The sequence below is a fragment of the Rhinopithecus bieti genome, unplaced genomic scaffold, assembly GCF_001698545.2.
Source record: "Rhinopithecus bieti isolate Rb0 unplaced genomic scaffold, ASM169854v2 scaffold_9899, whole genome shotgun sequence".
Taxonomy (NCBI): Eukaryota; Metazoa; Chordata; class Mammalia; order Primates; family Cercopithecidae; genus Rhinopithecus; species Rhinopithecus bieti.
The window spans coordinates 5,304,855-5,330,631 of NW_016806979.1; positions in this window are offsets into that span (position 1 = coordinate 5,304,855).

The following is a 25,777-nucleotide window of genomic DNA, read 5'->3' on the forward strand; positions in this document are numbered from 1 at the left end:
CTGTAATCCCAGCTACTCAGGAGGCTAAGGCAAGAGAATCTCTTGAAACCGGGAGGTGGAGGTTGCTCCACTCAGGTGGAGCTGAGATAATGTCATTGCACTCCAGCCCGGGGGGACAATGAAAGACTCTGTCTCAAAACAAAAAAAAAAAATGTTTTTGAGATAGGGTCTCACTCTGTGGCCCAGGCTGGAGTGCAGTGTTGGAGTCATAGCTCACTGTGGCCTCAAACTCCAGGGCTCAAGCAATCCTCCCGCCTCAGTCTCCCAAGTAGCTAAGACTATAGGTGTGTACCACCATGTCTGGCTAACTTTTTAATTTTTGTAGAGGTGGGGTCTTGCTATGTTGCCCGGGCTGGCCCCTAACTTCTGGGCTGAAGAGATCCTCTTACTTTAGCCTCTCAAAGTGCTGGAATTACAGGTGTGAGCCACCACACCCAGTTGATAATTTTGATAAAAGGTAAGCGCTTGAGTCTCATACAAATACAAAATGAATATATGCCAGTGATTTCATTTAACTTGTTAATTAGGGAAGATACCAGTGCATTGTTACAACTGGTTCAAAGAACCTCACATCCATAGGCAGTAAGGAATGCTGAAGTGTATTCATAAGCATGCAACAGGGCAACAGTCAATTGCATTCTGCAGGACACTCTGCTATATTCACCCGCATTCCACTGGACACAATTCATTTGTATTTCTATGGACAAGGGTCATGTGCATGATTATGAGTTTTCTACAACTTGCAGAGTGGCAAAATAGCTCAAAGACAATGAAAAATGAAGATAACCTCAAAAGGTGTGCTAGATAGATACCCATTCATCTTTTTTGCCTATTCCAAGGGCTTGCACTATTTTCCCTGATACACTTGCCTTCCTCCAGGCCTCCAGTTAAGGCGGTCAATGAAGAAATGGGGCAAGAGGAGGCAAGCACAGAGGGGGTTATTGGGGGCATGCAGCCCTTGTGGGAGGAAGGGCTGATTGGGGTAAGGAGCTCAAAGAGGCCTTTGGGAATGTGGTTGCTTTGGATGGCAAGAGGGTGGGAGGAGCTGGCAGAAGAGAGGGGTCTGGGACCACGCTTTGCCTGGTCCATGGTTTTGCCTCTGGTCAGCCTGGTCCCTTTTGTCCCCCTGCCTTAGAGAGGCCAAGAGCAACTGCTACTTAATTCTTATCTGTTCTGAGAAGCCCTTTCCCAGTGGGGTGGTCAGGGCAAGCATGGGAGGAGCTAAGCCAACCACAGTAGGCTCTGCTGAGGCTGATGAGTCACTCAGCAGCCAGGAGGACTGCCACAGCCAGTGGGACTCAGGGCAGCTTTCCTTCTGCCAGGGACTGGGGCGAGTGTAAGGAGCTCTAAGCATTCGGCTTTCCTTTCCTGGCATTCCAGAGGCCTAGGTAGGAAAGCTTCGTGGGATCTCAGGGCTGGGAGGGGCCACAGAATCATCTCAGAAGCGTGACCACCCTGCAGTATCCTCCAAAAGAACCTTGGGGTTTGCATGGAGATTCTGGCCTGGGAAGATGCCTCTTGAGAACAGGGTGCAGCTTTGGAGGTCACCCAGGGAGGGAGGTCTGGAACACTCCGTGGACAGATCAGCCCAGTCAGCTCCAGTTATGGTTGAGTGACAGGCAGCAAAAGGTCCTTTGACTTCAGAGTCAGGAGCACTATTGCATCCCTGGGGCATTAGACTGATCCCCGAAGTGCAATGCAACAAAAGCGGAACATGCTAGATCCCAGACTCTCTGGGGACAGCATTGTTTGTAGTGGGAAGATTTTTTCAGTCAGCTGCTGGGGTGGTGGGGGCAGGGGGAGTGCGGGGCTGGGATTCCCCAGAGAGTGAGGTAGGGGAACAACCTCACGGGTGAGCTGCCTTCTGTGGAGGGGCGGGGTCTGATTACCTGCTGAGCACAGAGAGGCTGAGGCTGCTACCATTCCCACCACACTCCTTCCCACACAGCTTTCCGCTCTTTCTCCCATGCAGGGCTCAGCCTCCATCCGAATCAATGTCCAATGAGTATTATCATACATCAGATCAAAGAGACAGTAATCCATCAGTTTACCCATGGGGCCAAATTAAAACCTGCCAGGGAAAACCCCAAAGTCTTGATCTTGAACTGAGTCCTCTTGTGCTGTTCTCCACAACTGGTTTCCAGTATTTGAATGCCTCCTGTGATGAGGACCTCAGTAACCTTCCAACAGCAGCTTATGGCATCTTGAGTCAGCTGTGAGACTGAAAATCCATATTGCCAGAGTTTTCACTCACTCATCTTAATTTTATCCCTTGTGCCTGTTATGGTTTGAATGATGGCGTCTCCTCCAGATTTCCACTGAAACTTAATTCTAGTGCAAGAGTATTAAGAGGCATGTCCTTTGGGAGGTGATTGAATCATGAGGGCCCCACTTTCATGAACGGTATTGGCACTGTTATAAAAGGTCCTGAGATTGAAGGGAGTGCTCACTTGCCCTTCCACCTTCTGCCATGTGAGGACGCAGCACCAAGATGCCACCTTGGAGAGAGAGCAGCCCTCACCAGACACCAAATGTGGTGCCTCAATCTTGGACTTCCCAGTCCCCAGAATTGTAAGAATAGTCTAGGGTGTTTTGTTATAGAAGCACAAATGGGCTAAGACAAGGCCCACAGAGTGCATCTATTTCCTTTTTTTTCTTTCTTTCTTTTTTTTTTTTTGAGATGGAGTCTTGCTGTCATTGTCCAGGCTGGAGTGCAATGGCTCCATCTCAGCTCACTACAAACTCCACCTTCCGGGTTCAAGCGATTCTCCTGCCTCAGCCTCCTGAGTAGCTGGGATTACAGGCGCCTGCCACCACACTTGGCTGATTTTTGTATTTTTAGTAGAGATGGGGTTTCAGCATGTTGGTCAAGCTGGTCTGAAACTCTAACCTCATGATCTGCATGCCTCAGCCTCCCAAAGTGCTGGGATTACAGGCGTGAGCCACCATGCCAGGCCTCGAGTGCATCTGTTTTCTTTGTAGCAGTGTAACCCTCTAGCATTCTTGAAGAGAGGCTTTTGTCCCTCTTAAGTTTGTCTTCTCCAGTCCTAATCATTTTTCAAGGAGCCTGATTTCAACCTTTACCTTCCTGGTTAGTTCCCTGTAATATGATTTACTCTCTGCTCCCCTGTTCCTCCTTTTACCAAAACTAAATAATAGGACAGAGCAGTGATCCTCAACCTTCTTGGGACCAGGGATCAGTTTCATGGAAGACAGTTTTTCCATGGACCAGGGGCAGGGGATGGTTTCAGGATGATTCAAGCGCATTACATTGATTGTCCACTTTATTTCTATTAGTATTACATTGTAATAGGTAATGAAATAACTATACAACTCACCATAATGTAGAATCAGTGGGAGCCCTGAACTTGTTTTCCTGCAACTAGTTGGTCCCATCTGGGGGTGATGGGAGATGGTGACAGATCATCAGGCATTGGATTTTCACAGTGACAGATCATCAGGCATTAGATTTTCACAAGGAGCATGCAACCCAGACCCCTCACATGTGCAGTTCACAGTAGGGATTGTGCTCCTGTGAGAATCAAATGCTACTGCCGATCTGACAGGAGGCAGAGCTCAGGGGGCAATGCGAGGGATCAGCTGCGGCTGTAAATACAGATGAAGTTTCACTCGCTCACCCACAGCTCACCTCCTGCTGAAGCTCCAGTGTCCAGGGGTCCCCCGGGGCTGGGGACCCCTGGGCTAGAGGGTGCCAGGCCAGAGTGGAGGAGAGTGAGTTATTCTCATCTCCCTTCTTAAGGAGACAATACTTTTAGCAATGGAGCCCAGTGTATTAGTCAGGGTTTTCCAGAGAAACAGAACCAGTAGGATATATAAGTAGGATATATAGAGATATGTAAGAGAAGAAGACTTATGGGAATTGGCTCACACGACTATGGAGGCCAAGAAGTCCTGGGAAATGCTGCCTGTAAGCTGGAGGACTAGAAAATCCTGTGCTATAACTCAACCTGGGTCCGAAGACCTGAGAACGAGGCGGGGGCAGGAGGCGGATGCTGGCATCAGCCCAGGAGAAGCTCCAATGTCCGATGTCTGAGGGTGGGAGAAGATGGCTGTCCCCACTCCAGCAGAGAAAAATGTGCTCTTCCTATGCCTTTGTGTTCTGTTGGCTCTCAATGGATTGGCTGATGCCCATCTACCTTGGTGAGGGCAGATCTTTACTGATTCAAATGCGAATCTCCTGGAAACACCCTCACACACTGTCCTAGAAATAATGTCTGGCATCCCTTAGCCCAGTCAAACTGACACTTAAAGTTTAACGATCACACCGAGACTGCATCAGCAGCCCCTGTGCGTGGCTGACTCAGAGTGAGCCAATTCCCTTCAACAAAACGAAAACCCACACAGCTGTCCGTAACCACAGGGAGCACATTGGTTTTCAATCAGAGGCAAATCAGGACTTTTGAAGATAAATCCAGCCCCGCTAAGCAGGACATCGGAAAGAAGCAGGATACATTTGTGTGAAAGAGGACAGAGGAGCGGGTGGCTGGAGCATTGCCGCCCCTCCCATCTTATTTTGGATTCCCTCTGAAGCAGACGCTGACTCAAATACTTGAGTCCCAGTAGTTTATTTGGGAGGTGATCCCAGGGGCACAGGCAGGGGCGTGAGAAATGAGCCGGGGAAGGGAAGGACCTTTGCACACAGAAAGTGGGCTGTGAAGCGGGTTACCACTGCAGGCGGCTGGAGCACAGTCCTGCCAGGACCCGTGGAAGGCAGGTGGAGGCTCATCCCTCAGGACCCAGGGACCTGGAGCACTCGTTCACCAAGCCTTGCTGGGCTTTGACTGAGGGCTGTTTTGGCTGGAAGCAGGTGTTGCTTCCCTGGCGCTTCCTGTCTGCTGTGCTTGGGGCCAGGGAAAGAGATGCAGGTGCTGGCGGTGGGGAGCTCAGTCAGCAAGCCCAGAAATGGAATGGGCACCTGCACCCTCCCCTTTGGCCCTGTATCCAGCCCTGTCAGCCTTTGCCTCACTTCTGCCTTGGATTTCTCTGGAGGTGGTGTGAGGGGTGAACGTCTCCTGTCCTCTCCTCCCAGCATTTCAACTTGTTATTGGCCCAGGCGTCAACCCTACCCACCCCTACCTGACCTCCCCAAATAGCAGAGACAGAAGCTGGAAGACATCACCTGCCTGGGACAGGCAGGCAGGGAGCCAGATGTGCCGAGATGGGCCAGGCTGGGAAGGGACACTGGCCTGGGCACAGCAGGGTGCAGCCATCCACCCACGGGCTGGGGCAGGGGATCAAAAGCCAGTTACCCCCAGGGCCTTCCAAGGAGGGGAGAAGAGGGCCCATCTCCAAGAGTGGCTTCCCCCTCCTCCCAGCTCTCTGACTCAGAGGAGGCCGGAAAGGGAAAATAGAACGCCCACAGCTCAGGGGCTTTCACGGTGAGCCCAAGTGGGCTGGTTCTCCAAGGAGAGGGAGGGAGGATAAACTTCAGGACTGACGGAGCCTTGGGGGCTGCAGAGACCCAGTGACAGCTTTTCAGAATCAGAACCCTAACTTGTGTGTCCAGAGGGATGGGTGGGGCCCAGAGGGGGTCCTGGGCCATGGCTCTGCAATGGCGTCCTCTCGCTGGACGCCTCCTACTCAGGCCCAGGCTGACTGGTCCTGCCTCTTTTTTGCTTTGGATTCAAACTCCAGCAAGGCCTGGGCCTTCTGAGCAGGAAGCGGGAAGGCCTTCTTTAGCCAAGGAGGAGAGAGGATTTGCCAGGCACAGCATCGGTGGCCAGGCCAGGCGAGGGTTTAATCAAGAGAATAACAATTCCCCAGGGGTGGGGGAGGCTGTTCCCATTTTAATTTTTTCCTTTTGGCAGAAACTAACTTTTCTGTAAAAACAATGAAAAATCAGGGTGGAGTTTCCTCTGCCCCGCCCCCCCAGCCACTCAGCACTCCTGGGAGGAAAGGTTTGTTACTGGGGCAGAGGGAGAAGGGACTGGCTCTGGGAGAGGTGCCCTGCTGGGCTGGGCCGAGTGGGTGGGCAGGGGCCCCTCCTGCCCAGGACTTCCAGTGAGGGAGTCTTCCAGGGTCTGCTGCCCGCTTGTGTCCCCGGCTGTGCTGAGGCCCTGTCGGCCTCACAGATGGCCCCATTGTGGCCTAGACTTCGGCTTTCATGCTGGAAAGGTTACTGTTCCTTCCCAGGGACTGGCCTTCTTGAGCAATGCTCCTGGTGACCATGTGGAGAGACAGGGGCTGAAGGAATGAGGGCTGTCCCTCTGTGCTGGGACAGAGGCTTCTGTAAGCAGGCACGTCTTCCTGTCCTCCCTGTGTTTGGTACATTTAGGACCCCAAAGCCAAGGTGGTCGACTTGTGATGCGTGAAGCTTGCTCTTTGCTGACCTTGTCCCTAGGAGCTGGCTTTGAGTTGCCTTTCCTGGGGACCACAGGCTCTCTCTGAGCTTCCTGAGTGTCCACTTTGTGCCTTTGCATGTCTGCACTGAAGCTGGTGTGGTAGCAGGCACTTGCGCTCCCAGCTACTCAGAGGCTGAGGGGGGAGGATCACTTGAGGCTAGGAGATCGAGGCTGCAGTGAGCTGTGATCACGCACGGCTGCTGAATAGCCACTGCACCTCGTCGCGGCTGGACACATAGCCAAGACTCTTGTCCTGGAACAGGCTGGGGGGTCAATAAGGGAAGGCAAAATAACAAAAAGCATACACACGCACGCCACATCGAGTACACGCATACATGCATGCATGCACACAATGGAAACACATGCACACCCCACTGCATATACATGGACATGCATGGATGCATGCACAACCCCCACATGCATTATACACACACATGCACAGGCGGATGCACGCTCACACACACATGCACACACATGTGCACAACATACATGCACCACGTGCATGCACACACAATGAACGCATTGCCACACCCCACATGCATTATACATGCACAGACGACACGGCTCACACACATGGCCCACACACATGAACGAATGCACGCCCCCACATGCATATACATACACACACATGGACACACACACACACATGCACACACATGCCCTCACACACACAGGCACACATGCATACGCAAAGCCTCCCTGCCTGTTCCCGTCATCAGTGGAGCCGAGTGAGAGAGCAGGTGGAGAGGGCAGAAGCCTCCAGAGGCTGAGCGAAGGACTTGGGGACTCTGAGCTGACTTGGGAGAGGCGGCACCACGGAGCTCACAGCCACCTCAGAAGCCTCCCACAGACATTGCTCTTTGTTTTCATTAGAGGAAGAACTCAATTAAAATAATTACAGTGACAACAAAAAAATCACAGAAGAGAGAGAGAAAAAAGGAGTTCAGTTAAATGCAAATATATTCAGAATGATGTTATGAACTCAGCTCACCCCTGTAAAATTACCCATTAACCATTACGTGCTAATTATCCACCTTTTTATTGTTTTAGAAAAGAAGAGATTCATTCTTCTTCCAACTGAACAGACATCCAGAAAATGATGCCTGGCCCTTCAGGGTGGACCAAATGCCCCACCTTTTGATGAAATTATAAGGAATCTGGGATTGTTCCACAGAGCTGAGAGCTTTGCCTCAACAAACAAACAAACCCACAAAACTGAGTCATGGTTTTCCATTATGGATCTCTTTTCCCCCTTTTTTTTTTTCCAATAGGGTGATTTGTAGTGGAAGCCCAGGCACCTGTTTGGGGTCTGTCTCCACCTGCAGTGATGCCAGGGCCGGGGAGGGTCTGATGCTTTTACGATTTGCATCATTTTCCTCCCCGATAGTGGTGGACTCAGTTCTCTTCCTCTGCCTGGTGGGCTGCTCTTGGCACCAGCTCCATGCTGAGCCAGGGACGTTGAGTCCTTGTTGCTGCATCAAGGACAGGGGCGGGCACCCTGCAGCCCAGGCCTCTGGGTAATGGGTGAGGTAGCAGGTGAGGGGGAAGGTTGGACATCTGGGGTCAGGCAGGACCAACCCTTGTGTCTGTGTAGGAGACTCAGTCTGGAGTCCCAGAGCAGTCCTGGTTTCAAAGTCAGCTCCACCTGCAGGATGTGGATTTCCTGCCATTTTGACATTCAGACGGAATCCTTCAACCCCTCTTGTGCATCTAACAAGAGCCCAGAAATCCTTTGTCAAACCACGTGTTTCAGTTTTGGGTGTGGAAGATGTGATCACTCCACTCACGGAGCAGGATGGGGCGGGAGGTGGCGGAGAGGAGGGGAAAGCTCTGTCTCAGGTGCTGTCTGCATGTCACCCTGTGGCTCCCCTTCCCAGCAGTTCTGGGGGTGGGGGCAGTGTCATCCCCTCCGCAGAAGAGATGAGCAAACTCAGGCCTGGGAGGGCGGCTTGTTCAAGGACACGCAACTGTAAGTGCTATTTTCCAGTCCAGGTCTGTGAAGCCCGCAAGCTCACGATCATGCCCTGCTCTGAGATGCCTCTCAAGCACACCGTTGCATGGTCTGGGAAATTGGGGTGGGTGTGTGGGTGGCTGTCTGAGGCCCTGAAGGTCCCAGGGGCCATCTCCAGCAGATGCCAACAATGCAGGTTCCCAAGAGTTAGCAGTGAGGTCCTTGTCCTGGGAAGCGGTGGGGGGTCGGGGGGCTTTGCAGATAGAGATGTTCCCAGACGCCCTGGGGGTCTAGGAATTCCTGGCTTGTGGAAGCCAGCCTCTGCTTCCTGAGTGGGAGGGCAGTGATGGGGAGGGGTGGCGGGGTGGGCGGAGCTATCCTGAGGGAGTGCCATTCACATGCTCCTCGGGCACTGACCACTGCTCTGTAGGAGAGTCCTGCTGCCTCCGTCTCTCCTCCACTCCTTTGGGGGTCAAGGTCACACCTTGGCCTTTACATCTGGACTCCCCCAGTCTGCTCTCTGCCATCAGCAGCCAGCCTTGGTGGAGCTGCCTACGGGTACTTATGCTCCCTGGCACCTGGACATGACCCTGCCTAGACCCCCATACCAGTTTATTCTGTTTTGTTCCTTGGGGGCCATATGGCCCTACCAGCTCTCTGCAGAGGGTTTTCCTACACAGATACATGCCAGGTTCCCAGTCTCTTGCAGAGGAATGCTGGCCGCTGGGGAGAATTGAGACCGTCTTGGAGATGAATGAATGAATGAATTCACACACGTTTGCCCATATCTCCTACATGCCTGGCACTGTGCTAGGCCCAGGAGGAGGAAGGTGGAAGTGGCTTGAGCCAGGTGAGCATCTTTGAGGAGCTCAGGGTTGGTGAAAAACTCTCCATGCCAGAGCTACCTTCCAGGTGGCTTTGCTGGTGAAGGGCCGGCGGCACATCTGGCGGAGAGGTGTGTATTGTTCAGGGAAGTCATCTCCTCAGACTTCTCTAAGACACGGCCAGGAGGTGGAAGACTGGGCTGTCCCATCCCAAGTGCCAGCAGGTCATCCGTTGAGCGCAGCCACCCACATGCACACAAAGTCCACAGAGCAGACAAGCTGGAAGAATGCCTCTGTTCCCCAAAGAGTAATGTCACCCAGGTCGGTCAAATACCTAGCTCGGGCTTAACATCCAAACAACACATGCAAAGTAATTAAGGCAGGTCCCGGAGACTAGGCAGGGAGGGCCTCTTGCAGGAGCACCCGAGAGGACACGAGTGAGGGAGGACCGAGTGCTCGTGTACATACAGCCTACAGTGTCTCAGGAGGAGCAGAGAGGAACGCACAGGCTGGGTGTGCTGGTGGGCGTGCAGGGAACCAAGGGCTTTGCACTTCATTGAAGAGCAACTAAGTGAGTTCAAATCATGGTTTTTGAAAGCCTTTCCCCCTTCCTGGGCTGAGCGGATCCTGGCTTGGTCCTTGACCTCATCATGCTGTTGGTTCTGCATACACCAGAAGCAGCTAGGAAGGAGGAGACCACTGCGGGGCCATTGCGGGCACCTTTTGTTCTAATCTGAGTGGTGGGAGGATTTTCTTGCTATGACCCACTGTCTGCTGATTCCTAAAGGTGAAACAAGTTGTGTAAGAGAACGAGTCCTTCCCACCCTCAGGGAAGCAGGGTAGACATGGTTGAATAGACAGCTGCCAATCTGAACTTAGAGGGGCATCCCTAATCCACAGCAGGGACTCAGGCGTGGGGGAACCCGGCCCCTTCTTCCCACCTCTTCTGCCTCTGGGATGTCCCTGGAGGATGTGCGTTCAGTGGGGAGCTGGAGGGAGCCTGGGATTTCAGGCCTTGCCATTTTCCATGTGATACAGCATTCCATACATTTCTAGGTGCAACTTGGGTCTTCCTTGCTTGTGAAAATGTATCTTCGCTTTGCTGTGCCTAGCATGGCCAGGTGAGTTATGGGGAGGAGGAGAAGCAGCCGGACAAGGTGGTCTTCTCCCTGGAGGACACCAGGTAGGCTAATGGGCCTCGCAAGGGGCGGCCCTGCATGCAACACATTTTACTGAGCCTCACAGGGACCATATGCCATGGAGGCTACAGGAGGACCCTGGCCAGGGAGCCAGGGAGTCTGAGCCTTAAAAGCCCACATCATCTCCCATCCTGGTCTACAGGCCTTTCACATGGACCTCAGTGAATCCTCATAAGGGCCCAGTGAGGTGGGGGCTATTTTACAGAAGACGAAACAGCCTCAGAGAGATTCAGTAATTTGCCTAAGGCCACACAGCTAGTATTCTGCAGTGCTGGGGTTGGAACTCAGGCAGTCTGGCTCAATAGTGCTTGACACTGCCGACCTCCTCGATGCTTCCTGGGCCCCTCTTCCTCAGAGTGACTCAATCTGTCCCATTTCCACCCTCCAGACCAAGCCTTCCTCTGTCCCCCATTTGGTTTAAGCCATCTCTAAACTTTGTCTCGTGAGGCTGAGAACTGGCAGGGCCTTCTCCTCATTCCTGGCCCTGGCCCTCCATCCCCCAAGACCCAGGCCTGCTGATCCTCTCTTCCTGCTCCTTTTGCCTGACACTGGCACCGGTTCAGGCTTCTTTGCCTCTTGCCTCCTGGCTGGTCTTCTGCCATTCCTTCCTGCTCTCTGTCCTGCCTGCCTTTGTCAAATGCCAGTCTGATGGGGGTTCTTCCCGCTGCACACAGGCCAAACACCGGACTCTGCAGGGCACACTCAGCTTCCAATCTGATGATCCTGCCTCTCCCCCTTGGTGTTTTACACTGAGACACGACTCAACAACCTGTTGTTCTCATAATGTACTTTGTTGTTCCATGACTCCTTTCCTTACTTGTGTTTCCTCTGCCCAGAGCACCCTCCCTCACCCTTTGTCTGCTTGGCAAACTCCTATTCATATGTCAAAACCCAGCCTCCAAGTTGCCCTCCTCCATTCTCTCTCCTCCATTGAGCTACTTCTTACTACCTAGAACATATTCTACCTTTGTCATTGTCACTTATTGTTAATCTGCTCACCAGCATCCACTCCCCTTTGGACTCTGAGCCCCCCATGGAGGCAGAAAGCGGTGCTGGAAGCATCCTGCTTTCCTATTGTCTAGCAGAGCTTGGTCTTCAGGGCTACTGGTTGAGTGGAATCGAACAACCTCAATCCTTCCCCACTCCTGCTGTCCCTTCGTCCCTCAAGGAGGCTCCTACTCGTCTGTCAGCTTGCAGACATTGGGAGTCCACCTGCGGTTTATTACAGGGCTTGGGTCTCTCCTGCCATCTCCAGCTAGATGACCATCTCTCTTGTGGCCTGAGTTCCCTGGCCACTTTTCCACTCAAATATTTGGTCATGGGTAAGGTCAAAAACAAAGACGCAATTTTTTCTTGGTAGAAGGGATGTGTTCTAGCCAAGTTGGCTGAAAAGTGATTTTCTGCAAAGTAGAATAATTGGACAAGTGTTCCCATGGCAACAGTGCCTTTTCTGGAAACCATTTGGGGCAAGGCAGGAGAGGAAGAACCCTGGCTCTGCAGGGCGCTGGGGCAGGGCCTGGCAGAAATCGTGATGCCACTTGCCTAATAGACCACATTGCCTCCATGCCCTTTCCTGGCTCCGGGGCACCCTTTATGGCCCTCCCCTTGCTTCCTTAGGCCCCAGAGATCATTTCCATGCAATGCTGGAAGAGGTCCTGAGTGCACGTACAGTTTCCAGAATCTGTCCTCTGCCCCCTCCACTAACAGCAAATAGGATTTTTATTTATTTATGTTTTTGAGACAGAGTCTCCCTCTGTTGCCCAGGCCGGAGTGCAGTCATGTCATCTCGACTCACTGCGACCTCTGCCTCCTGAATTCAAGCAATTCTTGTGCCTCAGCCTCCTGAGTAGCTGGGATGACAGATGCCCACCACCTCGCCTGGCTAATGTTTGTATTTCTAGTACAGACAGCATTTCACCATGTTGTCCAGGCTGGTCTTGAACTCCTGACCTCAGGTGATCCACCTGCCTTGGCCTCCCAAAGTACTGGGATTACAGGTTTGAGCCACTGTACCTGGCCAGAAAATACGATTTTTAATGATAGTATTTTACAGTGCCTGCATTAACAGTGTACGGGGTGCTTTCATGAGGGCCGCCATAGGATTCTCCAAAAATGACCTGGGAAGCTTTATGATATTAAAATGCCCATTTGACAGAGGGAGGAACTGAGGCTTGCACTGATGAAGGGACTGGGAGCACAGAGGCCAGAGGTGTGGCAACGCCAGGTGGGTGCGGCCCCAACCTCTCCTGAGCACAGGGCACAGAGCCCTCTCCTCCCTCCGCTGGGAGGGGTGACCTTCCCGCGACCTCCTTTCTCCAGCTGGGGAATTCCAGTGACCACACCCTCCTGGCAGAGGTGGGAAGAGACAGGCTGCTCCCACGAGTGGGCAGTTCTTGGCTGCTGCTTCTCATCAGCTTCCCTGTGAGATTTCATCAGCACCTCCTCCCTCGCCACTGCCTGAAGAGTCCAGGGCCGCCAATCAAAACGACAACTGGACGAGGAGGCCTCTAGCCCTTGCTTCACCGTTTGTCCTTTGGTCTGGAAAGGGGTCTCGTGTCTGAGCAAGAGGCACCGTCTCGCCTGTTCGGAAGAGTCTGTGTGAGTGTGTGTGTGCAGGGCGTGTGAATATGTGTGTGAGGGTGTGTGTGTGAGTGTGAGTGGAGGAGCAGCGGGAGCTGGGGTGTCTCCAGAGGGCAACAGAGCATGGGCCTCGGGGGCTCTGGGAACCCCCTCTCGAGGCCCACATTTGGTGTGGAGAGAGCTTAGGGAAGGCGTGTGCCTCCAGGGAAGAGGCCGGGCTCTTCATTTCCCTCTGACAGCTCATCAGTATTGAGGTCACACTATTTCTCAGGTCAGGATGGGGATTGGGTCCCACACCCACACACTCCCAGCCCAAGACCTCTTCTCTACTGAGGTCCCAGATGCCACAGCACAGACACAAACCATCCACGCTGTGGATGGTTTCTTCCAAATTCATGACCCACAGATGTGCATCATAACATGGTCATTTGACACCACTAAGTTAGGGGCTGTTATTTGTGCAGCAAAAGATAACTGGGGCCTGTCTGCACGTGTATCTCTAGGGCGAGGCTTCCCCTGAACTCCTGGCGTGTGCACCTTACTGCCTGCCGGATGCCGACTCTTCCCAAAGTCCCAAAGCTCACAGAATCTTCCCCAAGTGCATCAGCCCAGAGCGTCCAAGGTGGAGCCATTATCTTCTCATCCAAATCTGAAACCACTGGTGACCTGGACAAAATTGGACCAAGCGAGGCCTATGACCACCCGGCAGGAGGGCACGTGCGGGCGAGATGGGTTCCAGCTGTCCATGTATGTGCTTGCCCCGTTTTTGTTGTTGTTGTTGTTGTTTTGTTTGTTTGTTTGTTTGTTTGTTTTTTGAGACAGGGTCTGGCTCTATTGCCCAGGCTGGAATGCAGCGGAGCAATCTCAGCTCACTTCAACCTCCACCTCCTGGGCTCAAATGATCCTCCCACCTCAGCCTCCCGAGTAGCTGGGATTACAGGCGTGTGCCACCATGTCTGGCTAATTTTTGTATTTTTTGTAGAGACTGAGCTTTGCTATGTTGCCCAGGCTTGTCTCAAACTACTGATCTCAAGTGATCCTCCTGCCTCGGCCTCCCAAAGTGCTGGGATTACAGGCATGTCTAGCTGCCCTTACTGTTATGACCAGGAGGGGACATCTGCTGGAGACCGGCTGAAGTGAAGTCTTTGACCATGGCCAAAAGTGAAAGCCACAGCCCACACTTGGCCTCTCCCGCTGGGCTGGCCACTTGCAGGGACCGCGTGGCATTGGGCTCACTCTGTGCATGGGGTGCTGTGCTCCTCAGTCCCTGGAGGGGGTGGCGGCCGTGTGGTGTGCTTTGGTGATGAAATGTGAGTAGAGAAATGCTGGCCACGTCCTCCAGGGAGCATTGAATGCTTGCATGAGACTCACCAAGGCTGTGGAGGCCCAGTCATGCCCCAGAGGTCACCCAGCACCTGGTGCCCCTTACAGGAGCCAGAAATAAAGCCGTGCTGTTTTTCATCCTTCGACTTTCAGCATTTCTGTGATATCATAAGGAGCATATAGTTTGATTTTAAAATATCAAGTCTAAAAATCTTCGTCTTTGAATTGGAGTATTCAAGTCCAATTTTCACCATATTAGTCCAACCTTTAACACTTGTTATATATTGTTTAATAAACGTTGGCACGTTAGTTGAACATTTAATCCAATAGCTGATTTGTTTGGGTTTAAACTTACCGTCTAACTGTGGGTTTTATATTTATCCCATCTATTCTATGTTCATTTTTTTCTTTCCTTTCTTGCCTTTTTATTTTTTGGATGAAACAAGTAAATCCTATTATTTCATTTCCTCCATCGTTAGCTGGTTAGTGAAACTGTCTTTTACCATTCTTGCAGTGCTGATTCTACTTGAGGTTATAGCATGCATCCTTGATTTACTGAAGATTATATAGAGCAAAACTTTTACCACTTCCCAGACAAGGCCAGAACTTTGGAAAGCTTTTACACTATTTACCCCTCCTGCCTTTTAATGCTGTTGTTCCCTTGTCATTTAAGCCTTTATATGTTTTAACCTGAATTTTTATTTTCTATTCATTTTGTTTTACGTAGTCAAAATTCATTGACATTTGTCCAAATGTTTCCCTTTTCCAGGGATTTTCTTTATTGCCTCATTTTTTTGGTTTCCATCTGGGATTATATTCCTTCGCTTAAAAATCTCCTCTTTACCTATCTTTTCGTGTGAGTTGTTGGCAATGAATTCTTTCTTTTTCTTTTTTCGAGGGGAAGTCTGGAAATGTCTTTATCTTACCCTCACTTTTATTTCTTTACTTTATTACAATAAAGAAAAGTGTTTATTGCATGCTGCTAAATGAATAAGGTAAAAACACACACTTACAAAACATTAGTGTAAAAGTGTGCAAAAAGGTGATGAGAAATAAAAAAACTTGACATAAACTCAGAGTCGTGGAGTTGTGGGTATTTTATATTTTCTTCCTAACTTTTCTATATTTTCTAAATTTCTTATAATAATTATGTATTCTCTCTTGTAATTAGAAAAAACTTCAGGTATACTAAGTAAAGATGTGAGTCAATGCTTAGAGAAAAGCCGGGCACGCCAGGAAAGCCGGGAATCTGTAATCTTACATCTGAGGGTTCTCTGTGCTTTAAAAAAATTATTCACCACCCACTGTGCATTTGGCACTAAATATTAGTTCTTTCTCTAGAATTTGTCTTGTAAAAATTAGAGTTTAGCTTCCATGTTATATGTAAATTATTTATTAAAATTGAGCATACATACAGAAAATCACATACATTATAAATGCACAGCTTGATACATTTTCACTAAGTGAGCATAGCCCTGCAACCAGATCCCACATCAAGAAACAGAAGAACGTTACCAGTTCCCCAGAACCTCCCCTTCCCCTGCTGCCTCCCAAGCCCCTTCTCATCACTACTACTCCTAAGGTAAACACTGCCCTGGTTTCTGACACCAAAAGTTAGCTTGTTGTTTTTGTCTCTGCCGCCTTCATTCAGTGTCTGAAAGATTCTTCCAGGCTGTTAGGTATAGTCCTAGTTCATTCATTCTCATTGCTGTGTGACATTCAGCGTTACAAATCTTACCACAGTTTATCTCTTCTAATGCTGATGGGTGTTGAGCTGTTTCCAGGTTTGTTTGTTTGTTTTGTTGGTGTTTTTATTTATTTATTTATTTTTTAGTTCTTTGACGGAGTCTTGCTCTGTTGCCCAGGCTGCTGGAGTGCAATGGTGCGATCTCAGCTCATCACAGCCTCCGCCTCTTGGGTTCAAACAATTCTGCTGCCCCAGCCTCCGGAGTAGCTGGGACTACAGGCACATGCCACCGTGCCTGGCTAATTTCCGTATTTTTTGTAGAGACAGGGTTTCACCGTGTTGACCAGGCTGGTCTCGAACTCCTGGCCTCAAGTGATCCACCTGCCTTCGCCTCCCATAGTGCTGGGATTCCAGGCGTGAGCCACAGCGCCTGGTCTGTTTCTGGTGTCTGACATTAGTATAACAGTATTTAACATTGCCATGAACACTCTTGTGCATATCTCTTGGTGAACAAATGTTTGCATTTTTGTTGGGTCTATTCACCTTGCTTTTGAAGGATATTTTAGTTTTCTCGTCAATGTTTAGTTTCTTTTGGAATTTTAAAGATGTTATTCCATTCCACGTTTGTGTTGAGAATCAGCTGTCATTTGAATTCTTGATCCTGTGAAGCTAAATGTGTTTTTGTTGTTGTTGTTGTTGCTTTTGGTATTTTCTTTTTGTCTTTGCTTGTCAGCAGGTTTGTTATGACATACCAGGGAGACTTTGTGTGTGTGCGTGTGTGTGTGTGCGTGTGTGTGCGTGTGTGTGTGTGTGTATAATGCTTCTGCTTGGGGTTCTAAGTGCTTCTTGAATATGTGTCTTGATGTCTTTTGTCAAGTTACAAAATTCCCAGCCAGTATCTCTACAAAATTCCCATCCAGTATCTCTTCAGATACTGCCTCTGCCTCCCCACCTCCCTCCTTGTGGCCTGTGCCACTTCGAAACCACTGAATACCTTGCAAACAACAGCGGCCCAGTGTGTCAAACTGACTTTTCTGGGCATCTTCTTTTCTCTTTGGGATTCTGTTGTCTCCTGATCCCTATAAATCCTGGCTTCCTAAATAGATCTGAATTCCAATGCCTGGCATCCAGCCCCATGGGAAGGCGGAAATGGCTCCGTTTCTCCGTCTCTTAGGGGCTGTTGTCTGGTGAGCTTCTTGGCCCTCTGTCCAAGTCATTTATGGATCAACAGACACCCCAGGAAGGAAGGAAAGAAGTGTGGAACGTCATGATTAGCCCATGCGGTCTCCCTCCACTCGGGGGTCCTGGCCCGCCTGTTCAAGTCCCCCTGCCTTGCGAGCTCCTGGGTGTCTCTCATATCCAGCTTTCTAGCTCTCAGTAGGGAACTGGTTGTCCATAGTGAGCCTGTCCCCCAGCACATCCTGACGAATGCAGCAGGGATCTCTGGTGTGCCTTTGGGCTCATTAAAAGAGAATGTAACTGCGGTTTTAGTTACAATTCCAGGAGGCCCCTGCAAGAGCTTCTAAGCCCTGAGGTTGGCATGTCCTCATGGATCAGTTCAGGGGGTTACATTGGAAACATTTTTTCTCTGAGAATCATGCCAGGGTCTTCAGGCTCCTTTAATTTATAGAGAGGGTCTACTTCAGATTTTGGAAATCCACTTGATTTCCTGTCTATTTATGAAGTGGCATTATCTATACAGCAGAAATGATAATTTATCCACAAATATTAAGCAGCATGAAGTCTATCATATAAATCTGATGAGCAACTTATGGTTGGTAATTTTAGGATTGGCATAATACTTTTATTTTAATTTTAACCTTTTATAATTGCAAAAGGAATCTATACTCATTTATAAGAAAATTTTAGGACAACAGATGTATAGAAAGAAAAAGTGAAAGCTTTCTCAATCCTATCAGTCTCAATAACTATTAGTAATATGATATATTTTAATCTATATCATTTTCTGTGAATATTAATACATATATGTATATATACACATATAATGTATGTATGCATTGAAAAATAGAATTATACTGTATGTATGTTCTGCAGTTTGCTGTTTTCATTCAGAAATATACTGCAGATACCTTTCTGTGCTCAAGATCTCTTGATCGTTTTAAAGGTTATATAGTACTCGACTGTATGGCTGTGTCATAACTGATTAAGGGAAACCCATATTGATAGACATTTATTGTGCATAAGTTAATATAAAGCAAGATTTAAAACTAATTCCCTCAAAAATAAAGATTATCTTACATTTCCTCTATTAGGCTTTAATCAATGGTGTTGTAAACAAAACTTTAAATATTATTTTAAAGTGCAATACATAATCCCAGCACTTTGGGAGGCCTCTTGAGCCCAGGAGTTCAAGACGAGCCTGGGCAACATGGAGAAACCTGATCTCTACCAAAAAACATACTAGAAATTAGCTGGCCTAGTGGTGCTTACCTGTAATTCCAGCTACTCAGGAGGCTGGCGTGGGAGGTTGAAGCTGCAGTGAGCTGTGATCGTGCCACTGCACTCCAGCCTGGGCGACAGAGCGAAAACTTGCCTCAAAAAAAAAAAAAAAAAAAAAAAAGCAATACAGTAAGTAAGTAGCTACCTCTCTTGTGGAAAACATGAATATTCCCCTGCAAGATGAATGGATGAAACAAAACCAAATGAAAGCCTGTCCTCATATGAAGTAAATGTTCCCCCATGGCTCAGAATAAAATTTCCAGTGAGATGGTGCCCTCTGAAAATTACTCAATGACCCAGAAGGGTATTTGGAGGTACCCAGGACACTCCGTCAAAAATGAACAGAAAGAGGTTATTTCACAAAATATAGGGGTTGAAAAAAGCAATATTTCTAAATTATTATTCTATATAACATGTTTTAAAATACATAACTAAATAAAAAATAAGTATTATTAGTTAATATTTGAGTATTCTATTCTGACCCTAAAATGTGTGTATTCTAACTGGTCAAAAAATAACCCCAAACAAACAAACTTCCTTTCTTTGATGCCTTTTTGTTTTGTTCACTTGCTCTTTGGGTCTGCTTGTCCTGGGGGCGCAGATAATCCGTAGCTCCCAGTTTCTTTTGCTATTATGAGCAACACTGAATTAAATATTCTTAAACTTTGTGTCCTTGAAGGTAAATTTGTAAAAGTGCTATGTCAATGGAATGACCACTTTAAAATGTTATATATATTGTCAAATTACCCTCATAAAGCTTACAGCAGCTTACACTCCCGAAACAGTGTTTGACTGTATCTAGGGGCAACATTTTGTTAAAAGCAGTAGTTTCTGAGCATTTCTCATAGAATTGGCTTTGGCCTTTGGGACTGAGAGCAGGGGAATAATTCCAGGTCCCAGGCATTCACAGGGGCAGGAGGAAGGCTTTCCTGGGACCAGCCATCAGGCTGGAGACTGCAGGGCCAGAGGTAAGGCACCAAGCCTGGTGCAGACCTGGATCCCAGGCGTGGCCTATGTCTAACCTGCCTGTCTCCAGCAAGTAGCTCTGAATGTGGGGCTGCTTTGGAATGAAAGCCTGACCCTGGACCCCATAAGCTCTGAGAAGCTCTCCCAAGTGGCCAATGTAGGGGATGGTGAGTTAAGCGCCCTGTTGTTACGGGGCCAGGGGGAGGCAGGCTGCTATTTCTCAGGCTCCGATCACAGCACAGATGGTAAAAAGTCCCTCAGGCTGCCACGAGAAACTGGTCATAGCTAAATTCGCTCAGGCCCCAGCCAGGGGGAAGTCTCAACTGTGCAGACAGAGGTAGTTCCAGCAGATGGCTGGGACCCCATAAGTTCTAACCCTGGAAAAGGAATGAAAGGAGTGGTCTCTGTTGCCCTGTGAGGCCTCCATCACCACCTCTTGCAGGTCTTATCGCCCAGCTAGCCGAGAACACGCTGACAGCTCTTCCCCTCTGCCACCTGTCTATGGTGTTGAAGCACTGGAAGGGGAAGGGCTGTGTCTCGGTCAGTAGTTAGAGTGACCTTCTCTAAAGCCTGAGAATGCAGGGCGTCTACACCTGCTGTCCGGGGCTGCCAGGCACCGATGGTGCAGTGAAAATCCCAAGAGGAGGTTGCAGAAGGGACGCTTGAGATTCATGCAGCTACGTTATTACTTATAAGTGAGAGCTAAACACTGGGTTCACATGGTCATAAAGACGGAACAATAGACTCGGGGGACTCCAGAAGTGGGGAGGGAGGGAAGGAGGGGGCCAGGGCTTGAGAAACTACCTATTGGGTGCTATATTCACTATATGGGTGACAGACTCAGTAGAAGCTCAAACTCCAGAGTCATAAAATATATCCACATAACAAACCTGCACATGTACTCGCTGAATCTAAAACAAAAATTAAAAAGAGGCCAGGCGTAGCGGCTCACTCCTGTAATCCTAGCACTTTGGGAGGCCGAGGCGGGCAGATCACCTGTGGTCAGGAATTCAAGACCAGCTTGGCCAACATGGCGAAACCCTGTCTCTGCTAAAAATGCAAACATCAGCTGGGCATGGTGGCAGGTGCCTGTGAGCAGAGATTGCGCCATTGTCCTCCGTCTGGGTAACAACAGCAAAACTCCATCTCAAAAAAAAAAAGAAATGAAAAAGAAAGAAATTCGTGTCTACAATTAATTTGGAGTTAAGTGTGTGAGAGAAGTGTGGGTGCATACATGTTGCATGTACATGTATGCATGTTTCTATGTGTGTGTGCCATGCACACATACATGTGCATATGGACACCCATACATGTGAACAGGGCATGCAAGGGAAATACACATGGAAAGACATGGAATGGAAATACAAATGTAAATAAAATAGAGTCTTTGTCCTCCAGCAACACGTGGTGGGATAGAGATTGGAGAGTGTACCGGTAACAAGCCACCTCAACATTTAATGGCTTAAAATAACGTTGATTATTTCTGTCTTCTGTGGATCAGCTGGGTAGTTCTTTTCCAGGCTGTTTGGCTGATTCGTATGGCAAGCTGTTGGCTCGGCTGGTGCTGGGGGTCTGAGGTGGCTTTGCTTGCCTTCTGGCAGGTGGCAGCAGACTTGTTGGTCTAGAGTCGCAGCCGAGATGGCCCATCTCTGCTCCATGTGGCCTCTCATCCTCCAGAAGGTGAACTGGGTCTCTTCTCAAGGTAGTTTCAGGGCTCCTAGTACACAAGCACTTTCGAAGCCTCTGATGGTGTCACACCTGCCATTCTTTCATTGGCTAAAGCCAAGCATATGGCCAAGCCCAGAATCAGTCAAGGAGGAGGCCACTCGGGGCACGGGTACAGGCAGGCATGAATTAATTGGAGGCCATTATTCCAATGATGTATCCCAGAGGGGCAAGAAGATAGAATCTATTTTGGCAGGCAAATGATAAAAATAACATTCTAAAAGTTCAACATCTTAATAACAAAAAGTCCTACTTAACTCCCAAGTTAGATGAGGAGTGGTCAGTTTAGGAATTGGCTTTCTGCCAGGATGTACCCCTCTCTGACTCAGAGGTTTAATTACGAGCTTTTCTCTGTCCTTGCCCCTTTCAGCCTGTATTAGTCTGTTCTCACACTGCTAATAAAGACATACCCGAGACCAATTTATAAAGGAAAGAGATTTAATTGACTCACAGTTCCACATGGTTAAGGAGGCCTTGCAATCATGGCAGAAGCTGAATGAGGAGCAAAGTCACATCTTACATGGCAGCAGGCAAGAGAGCATGTGCAGGGGAACTCCCCTTTATAAAATACTCAGATCTCATGAGATGTATTCACTATCATGAGAACAGTATGAGGGAAACTGCCCCCATGATTCAATTATCTTCACCTGGCCCTGCCTTGACGCATGGCAATTATAACAATTCAAGATGAGATTTGGGTGGGGACACAGCCAAATTGTATCACAGTCTCTATCTTGTATGTATAACTGAAAGGTGATTACAGCTGTTTTTGGCTTAAAAAATTAAAAGTGACAATCTTTCTCTAAAAAACATCCCTAGATGGCCCCAAGAGAAAATCACAAATAAAGTGGCACAGACATGAAGAACTAGATTGAACAGACAAGGCAGGTACAGGGAAAAGGACTATGAGGTGGGAGGCTCGGTGAAACACCTGCTTCCTAGAGTCAAGTAAAGATCAAAGCTCAAGGAATGTCTAGCTGAATGGAACGTTCTTGTATTCATTATCTATGGCTGCATCACAAATGTCCTCAAAATTTAAGGGATTCAAATAATAATAACTATTTGTTATTGCCCATAGTTTCTGTGATTCAGGAAATTCAGGAGCAGCTTAGCTGGGTGGTTCTAGATTGACGTCTCTCCTGAACCTTTTGTCAAGATGTTGTCAGGGCTAGAGTCATCTGAAGGCTTAACTGGGGCGGGAGAGTCTGCTTCCAAGATGGCTTAGTCATGTGGTGAGCAAGTAGTTGCTGGCTGTTGGCTGGAGGCCTCAGTTCCTCTTCATGTGGAATTTTCCACAGGGCTCTTGAGTGTCATCACAATATGGCAGCTCTTTCCCCAGAGGAAGGGATGCAAGAGAGAGTGAGTGAAGGCTGCAATGTGCTTATGACCTAACTTTGGAAATCACATGCCTTTGGGGTAAAGAAGGCCTGGGAGGTGGCTATGGTCTTTGGGCTCTCTAGGGTACAGTTCATAGGCACCTCTCACCCCAGAGCCCAACCCCATTGGTGTTGGCCCTGAACCCTAACCCCATGTTCTGGCTGATATCCCAGTGGCTGCTGGCTGGGCCCTGATCGTCCAACAGGTACTCTATGACCTACAAGTATTCCAGTGACACACAGACTCCAATGGCTGGACTAGCTCAGACTTCAGTGAAATAGACACCAGCCAGGTGAGGAGCTCAGCTTGCCATTTGTCTCCCTGTGCCATACTCATTGATGATGAGGTCAATTTCTGCTTTTGCCATCTTCCCACAGAGGGCCCAGCAAGCTTGGCAGCTGAGCTTTCCTGGGACATGGTGACTTCGTTCCTAGAAGGAAGTGCCTGCTACTTTCTGCCAGTGCTCATGTTAGAGATGGGGTTGCTTGTGCGTGGTCTCATTTCCCTTCCTGACCCCCAGGATCACCTTTCTGTATTCAATGCAACTGAATGCCACACTTTAGACAGTAGATGCTTGACATATTTTGCTGAATGGACGAAAAGCATCCCAGAGACCCCACAGTGCCCCGAGGCATCATTCTTACTGTATTCTATCTGACTCTACCCCAGCCCCAACCCATTTCCAAATCCTTCTCTACACACTGACCACAGAGAGGTAGAACAATTTGCAGGGAGCCTGAGTGCTTGGGGAGGAGAACATCTCAGGAGGAAAGAGGTGGTGGCCCTGGCAGATGGTCTTCATGCATGGGACCGGATGTCCAGTCCCTCAGCTCCAGCTGAGGCAAGACAGATTTTCCTGGGGACCTGAGGCAGACTCCTCCACATCTTATTTCTAAGTACAAATCCATCTCCAACCACTTTTGCCTCCTCCACATGCCTGTTCCTGACGGCTGAGCACCCTGGAGGGAAGTGGGATATGGTCCAGCAGGTCACCTAGAATAAAGTAAGTCATCAGAAAAGGACCCTGATTCATCAGAGGGCTTTGGCTGTCAAGCAAATGCTCTTGAAAGCTTTCTTTCTTCAGCTGCTGCATCTCAGGAGCAGGGACTTAGAGTGTTTGCTTTTCAGCCAACCACCGTCCTGACTCAGAGGCTAAAGTGCCCAGGAAGCAGGGGTAGAAGGCCCCAGTTTAAGTTGAGCATGGGGTGAAGTGGGACCCAAATTTGGGAGAGCAAAGTATGGCTCTGCCTAGCCAGACGACCTCTGGATTTGGGAACACAAATACGACAATAAAAACAATATGTTCTCCTCAGTGATGACACTGATTCAACCTTTCCCTGGGTCAGGCATGGGGCTGATGGCTTTGCAGGTTCTCTCTTCCTTAATCCTCACATCACCCTCAAAGGGTGCCTGTTAATGCTCCCATTTGGATGATAAAAAAGCAGAGGTTACCTGAGCCAGACTTGCCGGTTCTAGAGTCTGATCTCTTCACTGGCATGAGATGCTGCTTCTTGGCCCCAGGGTCTGTTCTTGAAGCAAATGAAGTCCAACCTGCACAAGCATCCCCAGGGTAGAGACATGTGGACTGGTGGGGGAAATCACAGGGAAGGGGTGAGAATGAGGCTGTCTTCTTTTTCTGGATGAGGCTGGTGCCCTGAAGATTTATCCTTCCCCTCGCTGGTGCAAGGTTGTGGAGGGCCTATGAGTAGCAGGCACATCTGGGCACATGGAGGCTGGTATGAACATGTGGGTGTGGAATATAGAAGACCCTAAACGAGAACTGAGATCCCAAACTTTCACAAGGCAATGCCCCATATAACAGAGCAAGTCATGCAAAGGATTTCATAACTGTGGTGTCATGCCCCAGAGATGCCACTGACCAGCCTGGAGCCCTCTGTCTCATCTGGGCCTTTTGTTTTCTGTCCTTCTGCAACTGGAGACAAGCTTATTCTCAGCCCCTCAGCCTGGATTGGTGTCCTGGCTGGGCTCCGAAGAGCAGAAAGGCCATGCGTGTTCTCTTTCCTTTACCCCTGCCAGAAGCTGTGTGAGTCATGCGTTTGTATTTTTAGCAACACATAGGAATGGCTGCATGACAAAGAATTGGAGTGGGGGGACACTTGCAAAATTAACATAACAAAGGCAATTATTTGGATCTAACTCTCAGGGATAGAGGCAGCCTGGCAGTGCTCCTTGATCCAAGAAAGGCAAGAGAAATGAAGGGCTGACAGTGGGGTTGTTGGTGCCTCAGGAGTGGAGGCGCCCAAAGGTTTTCTATGGGTAGAAAAGGAAAAGAGCTTCTCCGGGTGGGCAGCTGGCATGGTCCTGGAGACCTGGGCATTGTATGTGCTGTTCTAGTGTGATCACAGCAAGTTTGCTTCACCTAGAAAGGCTAGAGAATGTGGATTTCTTCCTGTGGACTCCCCAGGCCTCTATATGAGCCCCACAGCCTCCTGGGAGTCTTGCCCACTTCAATCACTTGTTATCTTCACCATCACCCCATTACCACCACTATCATCACCACCATCACCATCACCATCATCCCCATCACCACCACCATTATCACCACCATCACCATCATTATCATCATCACCACCACCATCATCACCATCACCATTATTACCATCACCATCACTATCACCATCATCATCACCATCACCATCATCATCACTATCATCACCACCATCACCATCATCACCACCATCACCATCACCACCATCACCATCACCATCATTATCATCATCACCACCACCATCATCACCATCACCATTATCACCATCACCATCACCTACATCACACTACACTATCCCACCACACATACCATACCTCACCATGACAGCATAAACTCCATCACCATCCTACATTATTCCATTACATCAGCACCATCCATCATGATCATCCACATCATCCACCATCACCATCACATCACATCATACACACTATCCCTCACCATCATCACCATCCACCACTATCACCATCACCATCACTCATATCACCAACATCACCATCACCATCATTACGCCATCACCGATATCATCACTATCATCACACCATCACATCATACCAACCATCACCATCATACATCCTATCATCATCACCATCACCATCATCACTAACTACCATCACCATCACCACCACCATCATCACCATTACAATCATCACCATCACCATCATCTTTACCATCATCATCATCATCACCATCACTATCATCCACGGAGAGTTTGACACGTCCATTTTCCTGAACATGTTGCACACATTATCTGATTGAATTTATCCTTCATAACAGCTTCATAACATAATGTACTCAGCTTCATTCCAGCAAGAGT